Below are 23,950 nucleotides of genomic sequence, written 5' to 3' on the forward strand. Positions count from 1 at the left end.
GGATTTAGATCTCTAGCAGAAGGGGAATTGATTGATTTTTCTATTAAGCACGAGCTAGTTGGAAGCACTAGAGCTCTTGATGTGCATGGGAGGTTTTTGAATCAAGCTCATCTTCCTCTTTTTCGTCATCATGGTGGAAAACCAAGTGTAAGGGATTTCAATATATCATATGGCTCTAGTCATAGTAGACATGGTGCAAAGAAGAAAAAACATAGTCTCAAGGCTGCCAAACCCTAGATCTAGCCAATTTTTGACATTTGTCATTGGCCAATTTAGCCCACACTTATATTTTCTAAAATTGGTGAGGAGATCGGACATTTCAACTACCAACTCCCTTCTTATGTGTCATGGCTAAATAACATCTCCATTACTGATCCAAAATTTTTGTCTTATTCCAATATTATTTCACTTGCAGGTAAAAAATCAATGGGAAATCAACCTACCAAAGTTTGGAAGGAAAAATTGGGGTCTACATCTTCAATAAGATCAACTAGTCCTAATAAGAATTTGGATAGTTCAAATGCCATACTCACTAATGGTGATGCCTAGCTTCTTGTGATTGAAGATGGATTTATCAAACCACAAATCTCTTAAATGCTTGACACAAAAATCATCAGTAAGATTTGGTCCTTCCTCCCAACTATAGATCTTCTCACTTGGGTGAAGTGTTACCGGTATGATGTTATTGATTTATTCTACATTGATCACGAGTCTCTCTTTTTTATGGCTATATTTGATTTGAAGCTTGCTTGAGATAATGTTCTTCCAATTAAGAGTTGGTTTTGTAAAGGTTGCTAATATATACCAACACTTGGTATCCAAACATTAAACCTAGTCATACAACCTGTGATTTTATGCCATTTTGGATTGTGCTTCTTACTTTACCAATGGAATAAAGAGATCTACAAATTATTAAATTAATAGCACATGAACTTGGTGTATTCATCTGACATGATCTAGGGCCTTTTGATGAGCCATCTCTTTCTATAAAATTTTGTGCCTTGCTAAATCTGAATAAACCATTACCTTCTTCCTTAACTATATCATCTAAATATGGACATTGGATCCAAATTATTATTATTTAGCATGCACAGACTATGGTTAAGATGGTAGGTTGGTTGGGTCATTTTACTAATCAATGTCAAGATCCAAGTTTCTCTAATCTGATAGTTTGTAGTAAACATAACTCTGACCCCTTCAAGTGCACTTTTAGGACACAGTCTATTCCTTCTAACCCTAATGATGCTTTTATATCTCAAGCTAAACTTTTGAGTTACCCATATTATTTCTCATTTGTAAATCTAGTTGTTTACTATTTGCCAAAGAGTCATCGTTATACATCGAAAGATCAATCCCACAAAGATTGTTTTGGTCCTAATAACTCCTAGTATTTGTTTTTAGGGAATTCTTCTTCTCTTATGGATTTTCCCAATTTAGGTTATTTTTTCTCTAATTTCACTAAAAACTTTATGTTTTTTTAAACCCATATTTTCTCTAAATGGAATACTCATCGAGATAAGTGTACAAGTTTGGATCAGTCTCTTTTTTTGTCATCAACATCTTCTAAACTTGCAATTATATATCTAGCTACCAATGAAGAAGATGTTATTTATCCCTCTTAGATGGATCTTGTTGTTAATGAGCTCATTTTTATTGATCAACCTCTTTCTTTCTTGTCTAGATTAGAAGCTAGATTAGTTTCCCAAGGACATTCATTGTCTTTTGAATATGCCCAAATTTTAGCAGTAGAGTGTAGTATACCAATTCCTCCCAAACTCTTTAATGAAGATAACATGCCCCATGATCTACCTAAGGATTATGTACACTTTAAATTGGACCCCCTTCACCTAGGATGGAGGGATTTATGAATGTTTTAGATCTCAGTTTGGCAATAAAAAAGTCTCCTACTCAAACAAATAGTTCTAGTCAGACTACATCCCACTTTGTTGATCCACTTCTTACTAATGTTAGTTTTGATTTCTCCCAAAAAATTTCTATGCTGCAAACCCCCCTCTCATCATCTCCTATAACTAAGAAATCTTCTAAGCCTAGGGATAGGCCATCGAAAACTTCAAAAGCTAAGAAAGAAGTTGATGCAAGGATCTAGTCAACTTTAGACAGTAAGTTTCCTACCTCTAAATGATTTAAAAGGAGTGCCAAGAGCACTCCTTGTCAGTTATGAAGATCCTCTCATAGAATTTTAGGGACATTAATGCCCTTGAAAAACTTAATAGGATCAAGCAATTTCTTGATTCTATCCAATGTGATCTAATCTTTCTTTAGAAGACTAAGCTATCAACAAATAACTTTCAAAATTTTGTTGGATGTTGGTCAAAGGAATTCCTCACATGTTCCTAGCTTAGGTGCTTCTGGAGACCTTTTTTTATTATGGAATCCTAAGACGATCAAGGCTCAACATCTTCATCAAGGGACTAACTAGCAGATGTTATCCATTCAACACTGTAAGCTTTCATTCCATTTGATTAATGTTTATGGGTCTACCCTTGTGTCAAATAAACAATGTTTATGGCTTACTCTTACAGGTTTTATCCAGCAATCAGTAGATGCCAAATTTATTATTGCTGGTGGCTTTAATGTCATTCTTCATCCTAGAGATAAGTTTGAAGGTATTATTTCCCCCTCCTAGAGTTACCCATGACTTTAATGACTTTGTTGACAATAATGATGTATTTGATGTTCCCCCACAAGTTGGATCTTTCACTTGGATTAATAGAAGAGTTGGGTTCCATAGGATTGAAGTTAGATTGGATATATTTTTGTGTTCACAATGTTGGAAATTGGTGAATTATACTATGAAATCGGATCTATTACCATATTTAGAATCTAAACATTTCCCTATTCAATTGTCCATTTTTCCAGCAAATTCTCCTCTTATTAGTTTTTCTTGACCATCTATTAAGTTTGAAAGTGTATGATATCATCATCCCCACTTTGATAGCCTCTTCAAATAATAGTGGAAGGAAGTTCCATGAGCTAGGAACCAAAATGTTTCTATTTCACAATAAAATGTAGTATGTCAAAGGGCTTATCAAGATCTGAAATAAACATGTTTTTAATAATATTTTTGAGGAGAAAAATTTGGTAGAAGAAAAACTAGCTAAGATTAATGAACATATTTTACTCCATAGTTTAAATGTTGATATGCATTTAGGACAGAAGAATTTGCAAGAGGAGTGGTTTGAATTATGTAAGTGAGAAGAAGAGTATTGGAGACAAAAGTCTAGAGAATTAAGGCTAATAACACAATCTTTATAATTGATGACCGTCTAAGAAATTTGAATTTTGACACTAAGGGCATTCTAATTGAGAAAGTAAGGTTCTTCTCTAATCTACTTTCCCCTCCACCGTAGGATCCCCCCTCTTCTCACCTTATGGATGAGATCTTGGATTCCATTCCTTCTTTGATTATGCAACAAGACAATCTAATTCTTATGGCCCCATTTACTCTTTTTGAGATACATGTTGTAGTCTTTTATATGCCTATTGATAAGGCACTAGGCCTTTATGGGTTCATTACATTATTTTTTCAAAAATTTTGGGATGTCATTTGTTTTGAATTGCTTGAGGTTCTTGAAGAATTAAAAAAAAATGTTTCCATTTTGAAGAACTTTAATACCACAAATATTTCTCTCATCCCAAAGGTTAATGATCCCTATTCTTTTGTTGATTTCCATCCTATTTCTTTATGTAACACTATCTCTAAGATTATCACAGAGGCTATTTATTTGTGATTTAAGATCATTATTCCAAAAATTGTATGGACAGAACAAGGGAGTTTTGTTCCTATTCAAGAAACAACTGAGGGAGCTATAATAGCCCATGAGACCCTTCATTCTATCAAAGAGCATAATATTGCAACCTTTTTTGTCAAATTAGATATGATGAAGGATTACAATAAATTGAATTGATCTTTTCTTCTTCTAGTTCTTCATCATTTTGGTTTTTCTTCTAGGTGATGTAAATGGATTACAGCTTGCATTTCAGGTGTACATTTTTCTATTCTCATTAATGGTGCACCACAAGGTTTCTTTGCCTCTTCCCAAGGAGTTCATCAAGGTGACCTTCTCTCTCCATTTTTGTTTATAATTATGGCAAAGGCCTTCAACAAACTTTTTAACTCTTTTAATCAAAAAGGGTTGTGTAAAGGTATCAATATTGTAGGTACATCTTTGTCCATAACCCATTCTCTTTTTGTTGATGATACTTTACTCTTTGGATCATCTACATATCAAGAAGCACAAAGTATGAAGAAAGCCATTGATCTATATACACAAGTTTCAGGTCAATGTATCAATGAAACTAAATCTAAAATTTATGTTTTTAATACATCCCAATTGGTTACTCAAAGAATAATCTATCTTCTTAGTTTTCCCCGTGATCATTTACCTTCTACTTATATTGGTGTTCCATTTTTTATGGGATTAAACAAACCCTCCTATTGGAAATCCACGATTGATCCTATCAATAATAGAATTAGTGCTTGGAAGATTCACTAGTTATCCCTCTTGGGTAGAATTTCTCTTATCAAAACTATTCTTTATGCCATCCCTAATTATTAGTTCTACATTCTACAAGCCCTCAAAGGTATCACCTCTCAAATATAAACTTTTATCCATGCCTTTCTTTGGTTAGATAATATGAATGGTTAGAAGAAAATATTGCTAATTTCTATTCATGCCATGTCAAACTCTTATAGAATAGGAGGTGTCAAACTTCCCAACAATACCAATAGGAATATGGCTTTTGGTGCTAAAATTCTTTGGCAAATGTATAAAAAATCCTCTACCAAATGGTGTCATCTTTTACAAGAGAAATATTTAGATAACATGGAACCTTCCAGATTTCTTACTATGCTAGACCCACCAAAGGGGCTTGTCATTTGGGATTTGATGATGGCTTCTCGAGAAGTTATTACTTCATTCATATCATGGCAAGTGAACAATGAGGATAGTGTCAATTTTTGGTTTGATTCATGGAATGGGTTCCCTCCCTTGCCACTATTGATTATTTAAATCATTTTTCAAACATAGTGATTCAAGTTTGGGGGACATCTTTTTCTACTTATGTCTCATCATAGATTCATAGGGCTAGTCATTTGGCAAGACCCCTCAATTGTTCCTATATTCCACAATCAGGCTACTTCTTTCAAACAAGTACTAGCTGAAAGGAATGTTTTTATGTCTAATCAACCAAATTGCCTCTTTTGGGTTTGAGCTAAAGATGGTAAATACTTTATTAATCTAGGATACTTAGGTCTCCAACACAACTAGTTTAATCAGACCACACATCGTTCTTTTGAATTTTGCTAGAATAGCTCAATTCTACCAAAAGTAGGATGCATTGCATGGCTTGTATTAAAGAACCAAATTTTAACTAGTGATCATCTTCATAGATTGAAATTTTTGGTCCTTTTAACGCTATTCTCTATTTGCAAGTTATAGAAATAACAGATCACCTCCTCTTAAACTGCACTTTTGCCCAAGATTGTTGGCATTTTGTCCTTAATAAGCTTAATTTTCATATGCTATTACCTAATTCTCTATGAGATTTATTCCAAGCATGGCCAATCTTATACTTTGAATCAATGTTTTCATGTCTTTGGAAGTGCATCCCTACATCTGTATTATGGAAAATTTCATGGGAAAGAAACAAGAGAACTTTTAGACAGATGTCATCTCCAATCCCTCAATTTTTGGAAGGACTAGAGAGATCAATTGTTGAGTTTGTTAATGCTTTAGTAAGCAAATATAAGGGTAAACATGTTTTTTCTCCTTGGGATGGCTATGTTATTCTTTAGTGGAAGGGTTTACTTTTTCCTCATCTTCCTACTCCACTGTGTCCATCCAAGATTCCTCTTATCTAAGCACAAACCAAGTGGATTCCTCCAAGTGAGGGTTACTTCAAACTTAATTTTGATGGGGCCTCTAGAGAAAATCTAGAAAACTCTAGTTATGGCATAGTCATTAAAGATTTTAAAGGTCATGTGTGATTGCAACAAAATCATCTTCTCTTCTTTAGTGCACTAATAACAAAGTTGAGACCTTGACCTTGCTTTTTGGTTTGAAACATGCAAAATCACTTTCTATATCTAAGTTACATGTTGAAGGGGATTCATCCATTATTATTAATGCGTGTATTAAATTTTGTGTATATAATTAGTCCATACAATATATATTACATCAAGTATGGTTTCTTCTTGATTCAATCTTTGAAAATTACATCATGCATACTTATAGAGAAGGCAATCTTTTAGTTGATTATCTGACTAATTTGGATACTGATAGGTTTTGTATTAACTCTTTACTTTCCCCAATAAACCTCCTTGATCACCCCAACTTGGTTAATATTATGACAAAAGAATATATTTAGAACTAGGTTGAGTCCTTCTCATATCTTATTTGATAGTAAATCATAACTTCTCTATGATTTTGCATGTTTTTTATTTTATGGATCTCACTTGTTCTTTTGAGATATTTTATCTAGGTTAGGGTCTTGGATTGTACTTGCATCACCTAGCTTTCTAATATCATGGTCTCAATTGGAGTCTTGGATGTAGATCAGTGATGGTAATTTTTATGACAATTTTTGGCTAGGCTCTTGGTTTTGTCTCTAACACCAAACAATGAATTGTATTCACATGAGTTTTGGGCTCTGTGTAGTCACTATATTATCAACGTGGGAATCTCTAGGACAAGATTCATTAGTGTCGATAGATACTCTCTCTTAATGCAATATTTCTTCTTCTGCATCTTTTTTTGTATCAAGCAATGACCAGAGTTTTTTTTCTTCTAGTTATTTTCTCTAAGAGCTATTTTGAACCAGTTATTATTAATATAAATATAATGTTTTGCCAAAAAAAAATGTCAATTCTCCAACTTTAATAAATCTTAAACATTACAAGAAATTATGAAGCTTGGCAAAATGGTGGAAAGAAGTTCCCATATAACAAAATCAGATTTTAAGGTCTTTTCATTTCTAAGGTGTAAGTTGATGAAAGAATATCATTGATAGGTTGATTTGGGGGCTGACAATAAACATCACACTACACCACATTCACTAACATAAAATGCACCCATTCCAACCAGTCTTGCAAATTGTTATATCTTCAAATATTTATTAAACACACTAATTGTTTCCTAAGACTCCACGGGCAAACAAACCATTTAGTTCTTACGTGGTTATGAAGAAAAGGATTCTTCCACTATATTCAGGTAAATCTTCAATCACTTTCTATGCCATCTTATATTTTTGCCATTAGGTTTTTACTAGTTAGCTTTCGTCCTTACTGTAAATTAATTAAGAATGCAAACAAAAAGTACATAACGAAAAGACACATAAACACATATGTTTATTGTGGTTCACCACAAATCAAGAGCATAGGAATTATATTGATGAAATAGAATGAGTTTACTAATAGATGCCATCAACATTTATAGATCATAAATGATCAGCTGAAGAGACACAATACAAATGAAGGGAAAAAAACCCATGTGACTATTGGCATTCAATACTTAACAATATTCCACGTGAAGACGATAGATACACCAGCTGATCACCCATTCTCCTGTTCTACATGTTGACCTACTTTTTAACAAGGCCAAGAGAAGCCCTAGCATATTTAAACTTCTCCTTAGCAAAACCTTTGTCGGACTAATCTTTGTATCAAATTTGCCAACCTTTAGTTTCCTTTCTTCTACCACATAACAAACATAGTGAGCATGCTTGTCAATATGTTTGGAGCATCGCTGAGAGGAATAATTGTGAGCCACAAAAATTGCACTCTGACCATCAAAAAATAAAACATAATCATCTTGTTGCCAATGTAGATCGCCAAATAAGCATTGCAACCAAATCATCTCTCTAGCTCGTTCGGAAAGAGCCAAGTATTTGGCTTCAACAGAAGAAAGTGCAACACAATGTTGCAGCCTTGAGGCCCAACTAATGGTGCCCCCCTGTATTTTTCTCGATCTCCAGCAAGATCTGAATCACTAAATCCTTGCAGCTGAGCATGATTTCGATCAAAACACAATACATAATTAGAAGTGCCTTTGAGATACCACAATTTCCAATTGAGTGCTTCACAATGAGGCTTCGGAGAAATGTGAGGATGTATAGAAACCATAACATACATTATGCTACCAACCGCTGGTTTATAAAGAAATAATATTCTTTCTCTTCTTGTGTTTTGGGACACAAATCTAAACTTAGACAGAAGTGAGGAGTAAGAAAAATAGAAATTCAGTTCTAAGGCGGTTTTGAGGAAAAGGATTATATTCAGGTAAATCTTTGGTCACTTTCTATGCCATCGTATATTTTGGCCATTAGTTTTTTATTAGTTAGCTTTCATCCTTACTAAAGCTTAAGTTGGGCATGCATTATTGACATCTATTTTTATTCGAAGCTCGAAACAACCCTTTTCACACTCAAATGAATTGTAGACCTTCATACACATATGTTTGAACTTTCAGACCCCAACATTGTTTCCATTATTCTAATTCGAACAGACAGATCTGATTGCCCTAAGTTGGTCACGCTTAGAGCGGTTTTCTAATAATTTCCATAGATATATTTCAGTGAACCTTTTGGCCTTTTCAACATCTGTTTCAACTTCTTCATTTGATAGTTTAGCAGATTCTTTGTTTATATTTGTTGTCTGATAGTATTTTGTTATTATCTATGGACTTGCATAACCATATTTTTCAACTGTTGTTGGACATATCGGCTATTGTTATCTGATCCGTAAAGCATTAGCTTGAACCCTAGTAAGGTTGATGATCAGATATCAATAATCAGTAGATCTCACTCTGTCACATGAAGGCAAAATAGATTACAGTAGGGGAATTCTATTATAAAACTAGCTGTATTGGTTCGACTACTTATGAAAGAAGAAATGGATTTTCTGGATATTGTCTGTTACCTCAGTGTCAGCTTTACTATCACAATTACCGTAAAGAAATTTAAGTTTTTTATATTAATTCAATGAAAAATGGTTCAACGAGTGAAAAGAGAGGAACTCATAAGAAGTAAGATTGCTAAGACAGCAAGAAACAAGCTCTTTTTGAGGAGAAAGCTTCATAACAGAACAAAAATTAGTCATTAGCCAAACAAAGTCCATGGAGATCAAGAATTTTGTTCATTGGCAGACCAATTACTTGTTCACTGTCCACCATTATTGTCACTAGAATTTATTATTTATTCTTCTATAAATTAATAAACTAGGCCCATATTTGGGTCTCTCCTCTGATTTCTCTATTATCTAGTTTATTTACTTAGTATCAGAGCAAAAGAGTTAAGAAGGATCCTTAACTCTCTATTTAATAAGATTTTTCATTAATAATCTTATAATCTAAATAAAGTCTGCTTAGAAATGCACTTTTTTTTTTAAGACTTCCCTTCTTTTTAATGGGCAGAACAGCTTAATAGAACAGTAAAAAAAGAGGTTATAAAATAAGAATTTGAATTAATAATCATAAAATCTAAAAAAAGTTTGCTATAGAAACACACATTTTTATTGGAAGACTTCTCTTAACCTTTTAGTAGACAGAACAGCTTAAACAAAAACTGTCAAGAGAAAGGGTCAGTTAAAAGTGGTCATAGAGACATTAAAAATAACTGATTTAGATGGCACTTTGAACAGAAAAATAATAAGGAAGGAGTGTGGAAAGACTAAAAGATTTATCAACAAATCAAGGTGTGGGTTTAAACAAGGTGTCACTTTCCTAATTAGGGGTAACCAATACCAACAAATCAACATGTGGGTTTAATGAAGGTTTCACTTTCCTAATTAGGGGCAACTAGTACCAACAAACCAACTATAAGACTCTTCAGTCAAATTTCCATATCATATAAAAAAAAATTATTCATCTTATATATTTGGTTAAGATTAAAAAAATATTTTAAAAATTGTTAATTCGTCAATGGACCCTTGGTCTCTTGATGAAGTTGAAAGGTTCTTAAAGAACCCAAACATTAAGTATTTGACATTATATTGAAACATATGGAATGAGGAGTGCTATTGAATGATCTTTATCAAAAAGCATAAAGAATTTACAGAAAATGATATCAAAGAAAGTTAGACTCTAGATAATTCATCTAACCACCTTCAAACAATAGATAGATGAAGAAAAAGGAGTCCAAGCACAAAAAAACCTTGAACCACTAATAAGTATAGATACTTAATTTTGGAGAGAAATGAAGAACAAAAGGAAATTTGAAGGAGAAGCTTACCTGCTTGTTCTCAAGGATGGAAATTTGATGCATCTTATAGAAGCAATCCAAAGCTATAGTGAAAGAAAGAATGAATTGAGTGTATTATGTTGTATAGTAATATTTTTTTATTTCTTATTAGTCCCGTCTATAAATAGGCAGAGACTATAGTTTTCATACTCCTTTCACCTATTAATTCATTTCTCAAAAATTATTTTATCCTATATTCTATAGAAAATATTTTATTAAAGTGAAATTCTATAATTTAATTTCTATTTTTTGATTGGCCATTGCTAATTTTACTAGTGGTACTTTCAATTTTCTGCTGAAAATAGGAAAATTTATTAGAGAACATGTGGACATTTCCTAAACATTACAACGTATTGGAGATCATTTGATAGGTGGTCTATTTATATTAATTCACTTGTCTAATTGTTGAGGCATCAGAGTAAACATGAATAGGTGTGTCACTTATTGCTAAGACTAGCAATTTTTTATTTCTCCTATAGTGTAGAATGACCATCAAGCATACTTGTGTACCATAATAGTTTGCAGCCATTCCTAATTATTTGATTGTTTCCAATCCTAGAGTTCCCAAAGTAACTATCTATCATGTCTAAATGCACTCTCATATATTGCTTATATGTAGAATATGAAGTACCCTCTTGTTGCAATCATGGCTTGAATCCAATTTTTTTTTGTTACAAGTTGACTTCTACTTTTGATTTTTGAATCTTTAATGTTAACATTTGAATGTTATTTTTAGGCAAAAGAAGGATGAAATCAACTTATTGTAGAAGAAATGCACCTGCTAGGTGTATGGCCAAACAACTAAATCGAATGAGTGGGTCTAGAGACTAGGAACTTGGCCTTAGATTTGTATTTTGGATATTCACAAGGAAAAGTTATCCAATGGGCTCTTCTTATTTGCTTCAAATTCTATAATGAATGTTCATGCAAGTTTACACTTGTTTGATTTTTATACATTTTCTTGGCTTCTTGACTTTTATTTGATTAATTTTTTTTAATTGACAACATAGAATTTTGAAATTTTGTGGTTTTATATGTTGATGAAAGAAACCATTGTCACATAATGATTATTCTTAATACAAAATGATACACTTGTACATTTTTGTATGGAAATCAAAATTGGTGTCTGTTATAGATGTTTATATTGCATTATTCAAATTTGTGATCATGTCATTTTGTATAAAATATAATTATAATTTATGTTAATTTTTTCTTTGATGGTTGTTAGTATGCATAATAATAATAAGTGGGGAATGGGTTATGTTTGGCCATGTTTATATTAAATTCTAATTATTTTCTAGTTTCGAGTATTCCATTTTGGGGACCCTAAATTTTTTTAGGTATTTTGTGTTTGCATTTTCCATATATATGCTTTATAACTAATGTCGGTTGTTTCTGATATTTATTTCTATGTAATTTTCATAAGCTTTATCTTAGAAAGTTTTCTTTAAATGCAACTGGTGCAAACTAAAACGTATATTTGATTAGGTTGGATCAGTTTTAATATGTGGTATGTTGTCCTCTTCATGGGAACATTTCCATGATTTTTTTTTCTTTTAAACAACTTCATTATTGATTACAAACAATCAAAGTTACTGTTATGCAAAAAAAAAGAACCTACTGAAATTGAGATAAAATCAAAAGATAGCACTAGATCATTTTTTATACAAGGGAAAATGTATTTTCGTAGGTTTTTGAAGTGTCAATATGTTCTTGTGAGTGCAGGATGTTTGTGTTCGGTACTAATCTTAGGAAAGAAAGTAATTTAGAAAAATGGTAATCACATCTGAAATATCAGAGTCTTGGTAAGGGCAAAGACAATAAGATTTGGTACGCCCTCCAGTGAAGCGAATCGTTTGAGCAAATCGGTAAATTGATTTTATCTTTTTTAAATCTCCTAAGATGGAAGGAGACTCGAGCAATTAATCTTATACGAAAAAATACACTAGTAAATCTTTCCCATCCCATAGCAGTTGTCTGCCACAATAAATGATATTAAAATAAATTTTGACAAAGTTTTCATCTTTGATTGAATCCCTTGAGAATGAAGGAATTGTTTCCACAGTCGGCTGGATACATAGATTTGATATAACCAGTCCAAAGAGACGGTAAAGGCATTCCCATTCCACTCTGTGAATTGGATTGGATGTGAATACAAAAATTATGTTGAGGACACGATTAGAGGAAAGAAAATGGAAAAGAAATTGATATGTGTTTGGTTGATAATAAGATTAATGGGAATGGTCTGCAAGTCATAAATACAAATTTTGACTGTCTTCTACCAGTAAAGAAAAAAATGAGTTAGGGGTTAATGCCTTTTCTTAAAGACGACAAATTTAAGGTGGTTGTTAGAATTTCAATTATGTCTACCCCGGCCATGACCACTCCATGACACCAAGATGTTTGTAGGGGGGCAGGGTTTGAGTGGTCAAGGATATGGACAGCAGGATGTTTGCGCAGATCCAAGTGAATTAGCTACAGTCTATTAAGTATTTGTTAAAAGAGGGTCAATAATGAAACTATGATCATCCGCTCTGGTCCATTTATTATGTACATAACATCCATATTCAAGGTAGAGTGTAAGCTACAAAAGACAACAAGATCACCCTATCATTACCTACTCCTAGAGGAGATACAAACATACAGACAAAACATTAATAAATAGTTTCACCGCTTTGGGATGACGATGCTTATTGCAGGCTTTATTCCAGCTTCCTGCACAACTTTAGAGAGAATGATACCACAAACATTTATTTTTGGTCCTCAGCTTCTTGCTAAAATCACAACATCTGACTGAAATAGGGGTAGTCTGGTCTTGTGTTGCCTGAGCACAGGATGTCCATGTTAAGGTTGTTTTCTCCACAAGGATATTTCCACATTCTCCATCTCTTGTACAATAAAAGAACAAAGAATTTTGAAGGACCATTATACCAGGAGCATAAATAATTTATGTATTATGTGAATAGAGCCCATTTTAAGGGATTGGCAGTTACTATAAATATATAATGTGAGGAATGTAATTCACTATGGATACTAGGAGCATCTTTCTTCTACATTAAGACAGATCAATAAGAATGCCACCATACTGCATCACTTGCAACCACGACCTGCAGTCACTAAACATAAATTGAAAATAAGTTCAAACATTTTATTCAACCGAATAAATCACAATAGTTGTTGCCTAAAGTGGCCCAACAAAGTATTACAAGTTTTGTTGATCACAATATCATCACAAAATTAAAATTTGTAATGGTTTTAAACAACGTCTGGATTGATTTCAAGGTATGCAGGATTCACAGCTTGTCACACATTCCACTTGAGCTATATGTAAATTCATGTACTTAGACATATGATTTCTGTGCCTAAATTATGTGCATAATACTTGAGAGCTTGTGATCTCCTTGAATACTTATAAAGGAAATGATCTAGACAAGGCGATCATGACAGAAGTTTTGTTGTAGAAGTATTGTTATTGAGAGTGCACATTAGCTAGTTGAGGATCCACTTGATTTGTGTTTTGTAGTGTATCTTTTAGTTAGTATAGGTTAGTTTTTGAAAAATAGATTATTGAAAGAAATGATTGTCTGCAGATTATAAAGGATGTGATCTAGACATGGAGAGTACTCATGGTTTACAATTTCATGGTATGCACAAGACTACTCTCATTGTACTTACTCACAGAGGATAAAATCTTTAGATATATATATTCAGAATTCTGTGTGAAGCTAAAGGATTGTGGGACGCATTGGTAGTTGAGTTTATCAAATGTAAACATTAGTCTCTATTTATAATACAATTATCAATTGCTGTTTTTATACAAGATACATAACTTCAGCTGACTCTCCTATCAGCTATATCTTTACACCATTGCTTGGCGCAAAGCGGTACTGGCAAATATAATACAAATTTTACTCTCCTATCATCTATACCTTTGTGTTGTTGCTTCATGCAAGCGCTAGTGTTCATATGTTGACACATATAATTTAAATTTATGGAATAAATCCAATTTAATGACGTCTAAAATAAAATACTATCCTATTGAAAATTGTTCATACAATAGATTTGTAAAATATATTGACACATATAATTCAAATTTAAGGAATAAATCCAATTTAATGACTTCTAAAATAAAATACTATTCTATTGAAAATTGTTCATACAATAGATTTGATTTACAACCAAAACAATATATTGATGTTTATTATTTGTCAACAATATTAATTGAACGATGTTACTAATTTAAATCTGATTCAATTATATGTATATACATTAGTTCTGATATCTTATACTTTTGTTCAAATGAGTGCAAATTTTGCTTCAAAAGAGCTCATTTAATTGAAGAAGCATTCAGGCATGGTTGTGCTCAACATTGTTTAGTGCTCTAGTGATTAGATGATTAAATCAATGTTTTGTCAAAGCTGGTTGAATTATCATTTCCAAGTATTAATATTCTATATGTTTATATATATATATAGCTTGACTCCAAATAGTAGTTAATATAATGTGCATCCTCTTACAAGTGAGTGATATTTTTGTATAATGGACTTATACCATCTCTCTTTGACATCTTCTACCATTTTACTATGAATGAAAATAATTGTTCAGCCAACCAAATTGCACATTCTAGCTTAGATTCAATAATGCATCATTTCAAAATTAGCTAAATTAGAAAGTGTATCTACCTCCATTCTAAATATGCACAACAAATAACACTTAAGACATTCTAAGAATTGATTCCATTTCTTATCTTTATGGGCTTAACCTAAGAGGATTTCATACCTAAATTTAATATCAGTCTAGCCTTGTTACAATTTGTTCTCATTTCTTTTATTTACTAAAGCATGTATTTTATTTTCATTAATTTGTGGCAATCAATATCTTTTTTTTTCTTTATTAATGTCATATTTATAATCTTTTAAAACACAATGAATTTAACAACTCATAAGATTTATCAAATACCCAATTGCACAAACCCACTAAGTTCATGCTCTTTGTTAATAGATAAACAAAATTAATTTAAAGTTTTATATTCTGATCATGATTTATTGTACTTCATATTATTCTCTTAAGGCGAGACACTAGCTCTACGGAGAGCTCTTGTTTTGTAAAAATGTCGGTATTCAATTACTTCAACTTATGAAATTTTTATGCTTTCATTAAAATGTTACATTGGAACAAGATCTTGTAGAATACATTCTATAATAATATATTTTCTAGATTAAATTAAAACTTTATATAACTCTTTTTCATTTACGAATCTTTTTATCATAATCTATTTATACTATTGTAATTAAAGTAATCTAATGTTTACTTTTTTCAAGAATTTCTCATATTTTTAATTTATAAAAACTATTATATCATAGGATAATCAAACTATTAAAGTCAAATATTAAATAAACTTAAATTACTTATCATTATTATTATTATATTATTTTTGATGAAAGTGAACAAAATTGTATTGTTTAAAGATTGTTCGATGAACCAACACCCTCTTACTATTTTTTTTTATGAATAGTCCTTTTCTATTTATAAATTTAATATACTAAGATTATAATTCTCAAAAAAAGGGCCAAGGGATACAAAATCACCCCATGAGATTTCACATAGCTAAAGCTGGAATCAACAACTATTCATCAAAAAAAAAAAAAAAAGCAACCCTCAGGCAATTAAAGCAGTGCTAGCTAAGGGGGGTGGTTAATCTCGATCATGAAATCCCTAGTCATCCTTGGGATTGGCAAGTAGGCTAGGAACAGTCTAACCATCATCAACAACATCAGGGGCCTAGTCAAAATCCTTTGGATCAGGCCGTAGAGGTGAAATAGCCAATTCCAGGCAAAAATGCCATTTCCCAAAAGCCACTCACCGAGGGCTAGGAGGAGGATCCAGGGACCAACCAATGCCACCATAGGACAAAGAAACAGACCGGTGCCTCCATCCACAATCACCACCATTGGAAGAGCAGTGGCAGGATGTCTGCAACTATGATGTGTGCGAGCAGCGGCCTAAAGAATTGCACCTTTGGCAGTGGCCTCTAGGTGTCGAGGTATCAACCAAGGCATCTAGAGGTACCCTGAAAATAGTACAAGGGGCATTGCCCTAGTAATTAAAAAGCTCTTGAAGGTGGGCCACCTTTTTTTCTTGCACTTGAATCTTCATCATTACATTATTACAAATGCATGCCTTAGTGTACATAGCAATATTACTATCAAGAAAACTATGAGTTTAAAGAAAAAAAATTCTATTTTTTCATAGGGTAAACAAAATCTCCATCTTGAAGGTATACCAAATCTAAATAAATTTTCTAGGGATCCTAGGGGAATCACCCAAAATAACCATGTGCCAAGAAAAGGGTTCACGCCAAAATGGCTTTAAAAAAATCATGAATGTAGTGCTAATAATTTTGAGCACATCTATAAAACTAGAAAATATGTAGAAAAGACTCTGGTTGGACACAAAATAGACACATAGGATCCAAAACCCCAATATGCTTGAGCCAAGGCCTAAGGGGAAGACCTTGAAAAGCCAAGTACTAAGAAAAATGGACAATCTTGGGTTCTATAATAGCACTCCAAATAGTGTCAAAGTGCTCTCTCCATTGAGGAAGAGAAGATTGCAAATGCCATCTCTAATTGAGCATATTCACCATTGACAGATGGGGAGAAAGCCATCTATAACCCAAACTTGGTTTGTAATTGGTGAAAAGAGTGACAGGATACCACTTCCAATCAATCCACCAAGATCTAACAGACTAAATACCCACTTTATGAATTAAGTACATTGGAATTGTAGAAAGAAATAAGTCAAAAGTATGCCGATCTAAGCGGGCAAGATGGTATTGGACTTGCATATCTTTCCAAAATCTGAGACTCGTGGAGATCCTAGAGAAAAGATCTTTAGGAGTCTTGATGCCTTGTTTTAAAAAATGTAGAGCACTAGCACCTTGAGTCTTGATAAGGGGAATACCTTGGATGGCAAACATGGGAGACCACCAAATGTTCTACTTGTTCAAAGAGAGACCATCACAGAACTCATCACCAGATTAGAAAAGCCAAGGCTTGATAGCTTCCCAAGCTTTCCATATGCTCTTGATAACAAAAGAGCCATGTATGAGCAAAAGTTCTCACATGATGAGAAGGTTGTGAAAGCCAATACCCTTCCATGTAGGCCTATTAATGGGAAGCCTAGAAGAAATGCAATGCCGAACCAGAATCTTCCAGGCTTTATCTCTAATGATGGCATGAATAATCCATTTGGTACACAGAGAAAGGCATTGCTTCTATGTGGAGAGAAGACCAAGGCCTCTAGACTCCTTAGAGAGACAAAAAATGTCCCAAGCAACTCTATGAAAACCATGATGATTAGAACCAAAAGCACAAAGAAAATTATGGAGCAATCACTCTAATTTCTGATAGGAGGCTTTTGAAGGAGCCCAACAAGAAGAATAATAGACATGCATTGTTGCAAGAACTTTAGAGAAAATCTAGAATTTTCTTGTAAGAGAAAGAGGTTTCATAAGCCAATAATCTAGCTTCTTAATGATCTTGGGAAATGTAGCTTTCCACAACACCTCTAGTGACGCTTGGAAAGAAAAAGGAATGCCTAAAAAGTGAAAAATCTCCCCATGATGACCCATTTCTATTCAAATTGGTTAAGCCAAGGTGGCACTAGAAAAAAAGATTGACAATAACAGAGCATTTTATGCCATTGAATAGCAGAGCTAGAGGCTTGATAAAAAGTGCCAAGACAATTTAAGGCATTATTCATGTTTTCTTCATCCTCCAAAAGAGTGAAAAAGGAATCATCAACAAAATGACCATTGACCAATTGGGAAGAGGATTCTAGTAAAGTGATGCCATGAACCAAACTTGAAGACATAGACTGGGCTAGAAAATAGCTAAACCCTTTAGCAACAATAACATAAAAGCACTAGAGCTAGAGGGCAACCTTGCCTAATGGAATGAAAAATCCCAAAGGCCTCAAATTGGGAGTTATTGATGGTAACGCAAGCATTAGCATCTCCATGGACTATAGAAATTGGGACAAAAACCAAGAGCCTATAGCATAGCCAAAATGAAAGGCCATTCAATCTGGTCATAGGCTTTAGAAAAATCTATTTTCAAAAAAATAGCTAGGTTCTTGGACTTACGAGCCCACTCCATACCTTCCCGAACAACAATGATGTTGTCAAGAATATATCTAGACTTGATAAAGCCTTTATCAATAATCTTTTATGACAGATTAAGAAGAGTAATAGGCTTCCAATTGAAAATATCCTCAGAATCTACAGCTTTTGGTATGAATTTAATGTTTCCTTTGTTGATAATAGATCCTAGGCTTTTAGAATGATAGGCTTCAAGATAAACTTTGTGTAGATCAGGACCAATATACTCCCAGAGGTGTTTATAAAATTCACAAGGAAACCCCTCACACTTGGGGGACTTATCATCTTCCATAGAGAAAACTACCTCTTTAAGGTCTCAAAGGTTAAGAAGTTGCTCATAGAAAGCACATTGCTCAATTGTTAGGTGGTTTTGAGTAATAGAAATGCACTTTCTGAGAACTTCCTCCTGAGCAACCGAATTTCCCTGAGAAGAAAAAACATTCTCATAGTGATGAATAAATGCTTGTAGGATGTTAGGGAGACTGAAGAGAATAGAAGTGCCTTGTTTGATTTTTTTAATCCCAAAATTGGTATGACTGTCTCAAGGAGCCTGAAAGAACTCATTTGAAGTTTTATTGCAAACATCCAACCAATGGAGGTGTGCTTTGATTTGGGCCCCTTGCGTGGAATAATTATCCACAACCTATTTGTCATGGAAAATTTTGGCAAGTTGAATTTGCAAGTTAACATCAAAAGGATTAAAGGTGAGAGCCTCAGAAGCTTTTTTGAGTGTAGTGGTAGTGGATTCATAAGACTGCCTTCTAAAAATTGCCAACTTCCATCCATAGATGTGTACAAAGAAAATAGTTGTGGTAATGGAATCATTCTACCACTAAATCCACCCTATTTTGGAATGTGGACGTGGCTCTAAATTCCAGACATGTAAGAAATGAGCAATAGTGGAAGCATGCATTAGCACATACATGTTGAGGAAGAATTATGACTTGAGAACTCTCTAGATAGTTGTTTGCTATGAAATGGAAAAATAAATGGGATAGTGGTCAGATAGTGTCACATCTAGAAAGGGAATGATAGGTAAATCTAGATCCTTAGAAAAGGAGAAAAAATATTGTGTAGTAATCATGGCACAATTGAGACATTTTAAAATGCAGTCAGAGCCAGCTCAAAATTTTGACCAAGTGTGCCAAACCCCACTATGTTGGTGGTGGTTAATATTGGGATTAAAAAAGGCCCAATTTATTACACATGTAGTACCAGGCTTCCCTTTCCTCAACTATTAGTGAAAATTCAAAATGCCATCTTTGTTAGAGGCCAACTCAACCATATTGAAGTCACCACACATAACCCAAGTAGCTAGAGGCAAGTTGTTAGCCAACCAACCCCACAATTGAGACCTTTTCATAGCATCATTGAGAGCATAAATATTAATGACTCCAAAAGAATGATTGTTAATAGAAAGAAAAAGCCAAATGATTCTATGCATGGGCTCAGAACTATACGAAATAGCAGAATGAAGACGAGGTGACAAGAGAGTAACTACACCACCTCTATCAGCATCCCGTTGAGAGGAAAACATAATGTCATCTAACCAAATGACATGACATGTAGATGAAAGCATGAAACCAAAGATCTCAACTTCTTGCATATAGGAAAAATCTAAATTTCCAAGTCTATGATGGGTATCCCTGACATAGTACTTTTTAGAGAGGTCTATAAGACTTTGCACATTCCATGATAAAAAATTCATGTAAATTCTTCCATATCTTCATTGTCCTCAAGAAAGGAGTGGTTATTCTACAAGAAAGTAGAAACTGGGATAAAGCTAGAAGGAAAGTCCTCTAGGTTGATGGCCCATCATTTCTCCTCTAGTTTCTTAGCACGTCTAGGAGGATTGCAATAATGTCACACATTTTGAGTTGCTATGGAAGAAGAAACAAGAGGGATATGAATCATAACTAATGTGTTATCCCTGGAAGCCACCTTAATCCCATGTGAGCTAGGGTTTGAAACCTGTGAAACATTAGGGTTTGGTTCCAAAAAAATTGCTTGCATCCCTAAAATGGCTATGGTTTGTGCTTCTGTTAAAATAGGAGGAACCAAAACAACAGTTGCAAATGATTGTTTAGGAGTCAAGGGAGCCTTTACCTCACACCCAATAGTAGTCCATTCTTCTTTTTTCCCTTCTACTAGTTTGGCAGGAACCTCTTTAGGTGGAGGTTTAACCCTGGGCACAACCAAAGGGCAATCCCTAATCTTGTGCTCTACTCACTTTTTTTGACATCTCTTGCTCTCTCATCTTGATGATGGATCACATAGTGTGGTTCAAAATTTTGATGGTAAAAATCTCCACACAATCTAATCCAGAAACTAATTTACATACCTATAGCAGGTGTTAGGCAGGTTCAAATAAAGCACCTTCTGAGAGAAGGATTGAGACCCAATCTGTATTTCCATAGAATCCTTAAGATCCTTGGAAAGATCAACCTCAATATAAATGCATTTCTAAGGGTGAGCATTGAAAAATTTCTCATGTTCCTTTGTGATAACTTTTCCAAGAGTATTGGCAAGGGACTCAATAAAAGGCCAACATGGCAAGGGTAAACCTGGGAACTCTACCCACTCAAGAACCCTAAGCTTTTTGTCATCAGAGATAGTGAAGTCTCTCAACCATCTTTAAAAAATAAGCAAGGAAGAACACACAAACCAAGGACCATTGCTAAAAAAATGTGTCTACCTGTGACGGGTTGGCAAAGTGAAATTAAAAATCCTTTGGTAAGGTTTTGCATAGTGTTAAGGTAGACTACATGAGGAGTCCAACTCTTGTTAACCCATTCTTAGAGCATAGCTTCAGGAGTCATCCTACCCACAAAATACCCTATTATGGTATGTTGTTCTAACCAATCACAAGTAGCATCAAATTCTTGCAAAGGAAGGATAATATCAGGATTACCTCGTGAAAAACCTTCGGGACAAATTTGCAAGGATGTTTATTGAATGGAGGCACCATGTCTTTTTGAAGTAGCAATGTAAACACTAGTATCAACAACTGGGTCACTACTAGCTAGGGCCATTATAAACTAGCCTAAAAACTCATGTAATAAATTTGGTTTGACAATTGGAAACAATAGAAGGGAAGCTCAGACAAAGAGTCGTACACAAGAAAACTCAAAGATAGCATGAAACCCTAGCAGAGTGAAAAAAAACTTCTCAAAACCCTCAAAAGAAAGATTTTGAAGGGATCAACTATTTTTTTAATAAAAAAAACATTTATAAAATCTTTGTCTTTTTCACATGTAATTACTCTATAATTGCAGTGATATCATGGCAAACAGTTAATGAATTCAGCTACCACATTGCTTCTGGGAGAGAAGAGATCCAAAATAGTATAATAAAGAAAAGTTGGGTAAGGTTTTCAATATCTCCTACATTCATGTTGAGGTTGCAGTAAAGACTTTGATTGGTTGAGATAGGCTCCCTTAAATCCTAATGTCCTCTACTCAGAAGTGGCCTCCCGATTTTTATCAAACTGCATGGATCTTTTGCTTGACTCCTTGATGTCTACCCTTTTCTATTTACATTAATAGACCTTGAAGCTGCTTTGGAGAATTATTCCTTCAATTTTGGGGATCATCCCATTGGCGATTTTCTAGACAAGATGGATTTGATTACTAATAACAATTGTGCAGAACTATTGTCTACCATTACAATGGGAGCTATTTTGGATGATTTTGATGAATATTTTCAATGCCATCAATAACATCACACTAGAGGTGAATCCTAAAATTTTGGGTGATGCAATAAGATGTTTCATAGTGTTGCATATTGTCTTTAGCCACATTAATGAGCCATAATGTTTCACTACTATGGAGAGTCCATGAGAAAAGTATTTCCATAGCTACTCTAAATAGATCACTCTTCTATTATTTTATTTCATTTTCATATAATCAAAGTAAATTTCCTCAAAGTTTTATCACCCTTGAATAGATCATCTCTACATTATTTTATTTTGTTTTCATATGATTAGAGTACATTTTCCTTTGGTTTCATCTTAATTATTATAGGATGTGTATGTTCATACTTTATCCTTTTAGAATAGTGGGAGTTAGATACATTGTGTAAAGATGATTAATGCTTAAGCCAATCACTGGATGAAAATAGATGAAATGGGGGATTTAATCCTTTGTGCTACTCTTTCCTTTTCTATGCGATCTCTTATTCTTGTTGGAATTTACAAGTGGGAAGGTTTACTTCTGAGAGGTAGGGCGGAGTGAATCAGAAGTAGCTAATTTTTAACCTTTTAAAACATTTTAGCTGAGATCATTCACATGCATCTAACATATCTAATTAACATAAAATAAACACATGGATGAAAATAGATGACATAAGATTTTGGTCACCCAGAAACCCTCCAAAATGAGAAGGTAAAGCTAGGGTGGGGATGAAACCCACAAATTATCACTGCAACAATATGTAACTATTCAAGGTTAAAAAATTTGACCACTTCCAATGGTCTACCCTATGAAAGTCATGTCATGTTAAAGACTTTACACCCTATTAAAAGTGACATGGTTAAAGGATTTACAAACACTCACTTGGAATGTTACCCTGTTAAAGGATTTAACACCTTGTTGAAAGGCTTACAACATGGCTATTAAACCAACCTATCATCATAGGATTTTCATTCCTAATACAATGGCTAGAGATTATTAGAAAGTCTTGAGCTGATGACTTGCAATCTTCAATTGCTGATTCTAGATCCTCATTTTGCTTTGTCTATTCTGATCCTTCCTGATTTGATATGTCTCTCCTCAAAATGTTGATGTTCTATACTAACCAATTGGATTCTACAATGTTTCTCTTCCCTCTAAGTCCTTATACCTCTTTGCATTTTTCTAGCATTATCCCATGAACTCTCACACACATATGAATAATGGGGTTTCATCCTCATTTTAAAGGCTTTGAAGACTTAGGGTTAGGTATGAATCTACAATCAGTATTCATTCTTCTTTTTCCACTCAATTTTTTCACTTTTCCTATTTGTAACATGCTTTCTCCAATTCTCTTATTGGTTGCATGCTTATTTCATAGAGAATGTAAAAGATTCAATCTTATCTTCAAGATCCTTCGAGATTCATCCTGAGTCAACTCAAAAATAGTTTACATCTAAGTTTGTGAAGGTACAAACTCATATGTTGATTCTATGTTACTCAGCACTTACTAATTACTGATGCTCTACACATATAGAAATTTTTTCTCACTCAGCTCCTATAGTAATTTTGTTTAGCTCAACATCTATACTTTTCTCGGCACCTATAGTGACTAGGCATCACTTATCACTCAACACTTGAATCTTGGTTGGCACCTAAAGTTCACTCAACACCTATTGAATCTCTAGCTTGACATATATTATAGCTCAACATTTGTATTATACTTGGCATCATCTTGAGAATTGGTTAAGTGTGTCAACACTCAATTATCAAAACCAATCTAAGACCGACAATCTCCCCCTTTCACATGAGTGGCAAAAACACTTAACTAAGCATTATGAATTTGATCTCTATGAGTATAATA

Source organism: Cupressus sempervirens, chromosome 10 (assembly GCF_028749045.1).
Source record: "Cupressus sempervirens isolate cs-2001-9-10 chromosome 10, ASM2874904v1, whole genome shotgun sequence".
NCBI lineage: Eukaryota > Viridiplantae > Streptophyta > Pinopsida > Cupressales > Cupressaceae > Cupressus > Cupressus sempervirens.